The 6,000-nt window shown below is 34.2% G+C and overlaps 1 pseudogene across 1 annotated transcript in view; it reads left to right on the top strand.

The window, feature by feature from the left end:
* The window catches only part of LOC143609413 (1-aminocyclopropane-1-carboxylate oxidase homolog 1 pseudogene), a 63,756-nt pseudogene extending 58,041 nt beyond the window's left edge, over positions 1-5,715 (top strand). Inside the window, exon 3 of the transcript XR_013149418.1 lies at positions 5,464-5,715. The product of XR_013149418.1 is annotated as a 1-aminocyclopropane-1-carboxylate oxidase homolog 1 pseudogene (transcript). The remainder of the gene's footprint in view (positions 1-5,463) is intronic.
* The last annotated feature ends 285 nt before the right edge of the window (positions 5,716-6,000 follow it).

Raw genomic sequence — 6,000 nt, forward strand, 5'->3', positions numbered from 1 at the left:
CCCTCTATATATATATATGTATGTATGGGAGAAGTATAGTTTGAAAACCCTCTTGAGTTGAGAAAACCCGTGAAAACCCTATGTAACAGCGTTTTTTTTTTTTTGTAACATGTAATATATGTTGTTACATTTAATACAAAATATCGAAAACATAAAAAAAATGTTTTGCTATTTTTTTTATATTTTTTTAGTAATTTATATATATGTTGTGTAAGAAAACTTTAACATTTTTTATTAACTTTAATTATGGACCATAAGATTTAATTTTTAATTAAAAATATGTGATTGAGAATGAGTTTCTAGAGTTTTCACAACTCAAATGTGTTTTTATTCTAACCTAACCCTGTATGTATATATTTTCCATTTTGGATTTTCCTTAGTGGGGCCGGTATGAGTGCAAGTTAGTCCACATAACTTTCTTTCACTTTCTGTCACAAAACTTGTAATTTCGCAATTAACTTGTTTCACAAATTTAAAAATTAAGACAGTTAAAAATCACTTCTTAAAATCTTTTTTTTTTCGAACGGCTTCAAATTAAATATATATGACACTAGCAAAATTTAGAAAAAATTACAAATTAAGAAAGGGTTTTTAAGCCACTCGGTCCAACTTTAAATCTTACTCTTTTTATATAAAAAGAATTCAAGGTTTTAACCACTTGGTCAAATTGTTGAGTTAGATTAACTATATATAATTAAAACATGTGAATCTATATCTTATTAAGTTTATATTTGCAATTTAAGTTATATATATAAATATATGTAGTATACTTATATATATTAATAAGTTATATATATATAATTAAAAAATGTGAATCTATATCTTATTAAGTTTATATTTGCAATTTAAGTTATATATATAAATATATGTAGTATACTTATATATATATTAATAAGTTATATATAGAACTGATCATTTGGGGAGGAATTTTTAAGAACCATGTTGAGTTTTAAGAACTTAAGAACTCAATTTTAGGCCACACATTTAATTAAATGAAATTGAATATGTGGTTAAGATTAAGTCTGGCAAAAAAGTCAAAGTAGGAGAGAAAATAAAGATGTAAGTGGTTACACCAACTTTTGCGTCCGTTACACATGTGTAAAAAGTCGACTCGATGCGTAAAAAAATCCTTTAATTTTTTTACGTTTATGTAACTTACATATATTACACATGTGTAAAAAAAATTTGAAAAAAAAATTCGTTACACTGAGTTCTTTCGAGTCCTTAAAACTCAAGGGGGTTCTTATTTGAAATCTCCCCCGATCATTTAACAACAATATTAGTTACTTTTTAAAGTTTATATTTACTGTTCTTTTTATAGTAGTGTATGAGGAGCATGTAACTTCACATAACCTAGTTATTATTACTTCTAGAAGACAGAGACAATGGTCCTCAGCGACACGACTGCCCAACCGGATTATGACCCGAAAGCTGAGCTCACTGCGTTCGATGAAACCAAAACCGGCGCGAAAGGACTTGTAGATTCCGGAATAACTAAAGTCCCTCGAATATTCCGTCTACCTTCACCTGAGAACCTCAACTCCAACAAACACTACTAACTCTTTCAACCATACACCTTGAAGGAATGAATGAAGATCATGTGTGGCGTAAAGAGTTGATCAGGCACGTGAAGGATGCGTCGGAGAGCATGGGATTCTTTCAAATGGTGAACCATGGCATTAATATTAATATTTTAGAGGAGATGTTGAAAGAAGTGAGGGATTTTCATGAGCAATACACTGAGGTGAAGTAACAGTGGTATGTAAGAGATTTAAGCAGGACGACTGGACTCGCATACCTCAGCAACTTGATCCAGTGGCGGATCTAGAACCAAATGTCAAGGGTAACTTTAAAAAAAATTAACTGTATTTCATACAATGTAAACTAAATAGAAATAGAAACACAATGATAAATAAATTTAAACACACAAGCTGCATATTTCTCCCCTTCGATTTTTGAAAGCTTGAAACCGAGCCACTACATCATCTTCTTTTACTTTATCAATCGTTTCTTTTTCGACCATACAAATTAAAGCATTGCTCAAATATCTATCGCCATTCGATTGCGGAAATCCGTCTTGATAAGCTTCGTTTTAGAAAAACATATTTCAACGGTTGCGGTTGCTACCGATAAAACCAACGCTAACTTCAATATACGATAAACCAAAGGAAAAGTGGCGTGTTTTTCGGTTTCCACCATTACACGAGCAAGGTCACACATTCCACCCAATTTTACATATCATCAACAATATTTAAAATTAGAGTTGGAATATTTGAACTTGGTGTTGGACCGATATCATCATTGTCTTTTCTTTGGCATTTAAAAAGATTGCTAATAATACTTTGTTTACTCATCTTCCAAGTTCTATAAACAAAATTTAAACCATAAAATCATAGTCAATTCAAATTTAAACATAAACCCTAAATCCGTATTCTCTAATCAATTCAATTCAGCTCTAATTTAGACATAAACCCTAAATCTTTAATCAATTCCAATTTAGACATAACCTCTAAATTCCTAACCAATTCCAATTAACAATTTCAATAAACTATAATCAATCATTCAATTGCCTATAAATAATTTCACATTAACAATTTATAAACAATTATAATTTTAGTTAAAAGTTGAAGAATACCTAAATTGAGAAACTATAGGTCGAACCATGAAAGAGGGTTCGAACCGGTGAACCATCTCTTCTCGGCTGCAGCGTGGAGCGGTGGAGGTCACCTGTTCAGGTGACCGGAGGAGGAAGAGGGCAGACCAGCAGAGGGAAGCCTACTACAGCGCAGTGGTGTCTGGTCACGGTGGTGACTTGGAGTTTTTGATTAATTGAGGACCGGAAATTTTGTTTTAAGTCTAGCATATATTATTTTAAGGGTTAATGGTTTTTATTGGTTTGGGCTTTACACTTTTTTTTGGGCTTTAGTTGTGTTGAATTTTTAAATTGGTTGGGCTTAAAACCCATAGGGGTAATGTTATTTTTTTTTAGGGGTAATGAAACACAAAAACCGACCTAATTTTTTTTTTACACTACCGACGAGAAGTTAAGAGGTAACGGAGGCTACCCCGCACATAACACTACATCCGCCACTAACTTGATCCGTATGCTGCACAAGTGACTAACTGGTGAGACACCTTCTACTGCACCATGGCTCCTAACCCTCCCTAACCACATGAGTTGCCACCACATTGCTTGCAGGTTTGACATATATACAAGAATTATGTGTGTAAAAGTCTAAATAAGAAGTTATATGATTTTTGTTTGATTGGATATTGTTGTAGGGATATTTTATTGGAGTACTCCGTCTTTTGAAAATAATAAATAAAGGAAGTTTTGTTATTTAAATGTGTGTTGTTATTTAATTATGTTAAATAATAACGGGATTGGGTGGTAGATTAAGAAATAAATACATGGGCTTGAAGATGATTATGGGCCTAAGGTTTATGGGCTTGGAGTACTTAAACTCCTTATACCCCTCCTAAAATCCTAACTCTCTCATTTCCACCATCTTGTCTCCACACACTCAAAAACACACGCAAGCACTCCCTCATCTCAGTCGAATCCGAGATCCGAGAGAAACTGAGGTGGGTTTGTGGTTCATTCTTCACCAGATAGCAAGGAAAATATCCAAATTCAAGTATTATTCAAGAACCAATCCAATTCGATTCATTTTGAGGTACGTTTGAAGGTTAAAAGACTAGATTTTAAGGTCGATTTGCTATAGGATTTTCTTGAAATAACAAATCGGGTTATAACATGTAAGAAAAAGATAAACTTGGTAGTAAAAAGTTAACAGGTGCGATTTGGTATGAACAAGTATGTTCGGACCATGTGAGAACTAGTAGATGAAGTTGTTATAGCCCAGAACTTGTTACAACGATAAAACGGACCTTGGAGGGATAAAAGAAAACGAGTATAACAAAAAGGACGTGAAAATCGGTCTGAATCGTATTCCTGGGAATGCCCGAATCGATTATACTCGACTCGACTTGATCAGACTCGACTCGACCCGACCCGTAATCAGAAAATCCATTTTTTCTAATGAATTTTTAATGAAGCCTTATTAACGAATATAAATATTTTCCAAGCTGACCTGGCAGCTCGTCCCCAGCCAGGGGCTCTGCCCCTTGGACCTTGCTAGGGGCTGCCACCGCTTGAACCCCACTACCAGGGGCAACGCCCCCGGACCCCATTCGTTAAGGGCTTCACTAACCTAGAAGTATGATTTGGTTAGAAGTGGTTAATTGATACTTCAATTATTACACAGTTAGCCGTACGCAACTAAGAAGAGATGTTACAGTTAACTTCGAGAGAAACAGGATCCAAGTGAGTTTCTAGCCCCCTTTCTTTGTTATTTGGGGTTGTGTGCATACTCCTATTGCTTAGTTAATACACTTACCTTAGGTGATAAGTGTATGTTATATGAATGATTTGTGATTGATATATAAATGATGTACAATTGTATAAAGGGTTAGAAGTATATGGTTATATGGTTGTATGGTTACATGGGTGGCAGACCCTAATAATATATGTGTAAGGAGGGTGGCAGACCCAAATAATATATGTGATGTTATAGGGCGAAAGGTTCTTTAAAACGGAGGAATAATCATGTATGTATTAGTAAGCTAAAACAAAAAAGTATGAAAGAATGTAAGTATGAAAGTACAAAAGTATGAATGTATGAAGGTACCCATGAGTGGAAGATGAGCAGGCTAAGTATGTAATATGTATCTCCAGATACGTATAAGTAAGTATGTGAATGTAAAGTATGTTGTCTGACTTTTAGTATATACACATGCAAATAGGTTGAAGTAGCTAGCTTGAGGGAGGCACATGGTATTAGACTGAAGAGGCTGGCATCTTGGGAAGAATGTTATTATGATATATTTTGTTATGTTTTTATTTTGCAAGACAAATGGGAGTAATGTTAAGATAAGATTTGGAATGTTTTGTAATGAATGGTTGATGTTTTTATGTTCCGCGAAAAGTTTTAATTCACTCTGATATTTAACTCTGTGGCACCGGGTCCGAAGCCTTAACTTGAAACAGGTGATGAAACTCGGAGTTTGTTTATTTGAGTTATGTCTGAGGCTCTTGGGCTCGGCGCCAATCACCTTTTCGACATGGGGTGTGCTGACGGACTTGCTTTTTTTGGTCATCGCTATCTTTCTTGCCCACAGCCTGAATTAACAATAGGCAGCCCAAAGCACATCGACAGCAATTTTATCACAATTCTTTTACAAGATCGTATTGGTGGCCTCAAGATATTTTATCAAAAACAATGGAGTGATATTCCTCCTATACCAGGAGCACTTATAGTGAACGTTGGAGATCTTTTACGAGCATATTTCTTTCTCAAGCTTTAATTTTGTTTTATTGGTCTATTACAACATAAACCTAGTAACTTTTTAAAGATTAACAATATAACAGTGTCTTATTAAAACTTCATTGGTATTTTGCAGTTGATTACAAACGACAAGTTTGTAAGTTCGCATCACAAAGTGGTGGCAAACAAGGTTGGGCCAAGAGTATCGGTGGCATCATTCTTTACGACGGGCTCAATTCAGACATCCAAGATACACGAGCCCATCAAGGATTTGCTTTCAAAAGATAATCTGGCCAAGTACATAAGCACAACCATGAAAGAATATGTAGATTTCTTTAGAGCAACGGGACTTGATGGCACTTCTGCCCTTTTACATTTCAAGATCTAACTCGTTTGGAAGTCAATTTGATCATAAATCTTCCCTATAAGCTTTAAAACTTTTTATTTTCGTGTTATTCATATGGTTATGCAATCTATCTTAAAACATTTTTTATCTTGTTGTATGAAGTCATTCCTTACAAGTTTGACGTTCTTCTTAATATAGTGTACTCTATTAGACGTAGGATAGTTTTTCATCATTAGTTGATGTATTGAATGGTAGAAATTAGCCATATACGATAGAAATTTAAAAAAAAAAAAAAATCATATGGGAAGAGTCAATAATATCTTGAGC

The sequence above is a fragment of the Bidens hawaiensis genome, unplaced genomic scaffold (genome assembly GCF_021521415.1).
Source record: "Bidens hawaiensis isolate Kalapana, Puna unplaced genomic scaffold, B.hawaiensis_p1.1 tig00419619_1, whole genome shotgun sequence".
NCBI lineage: Eukaryota > Viridiplantae > Streptophyta > Magnoliopsida > Asterales > Asteraceae > Bidens > Bidens hawaiensis.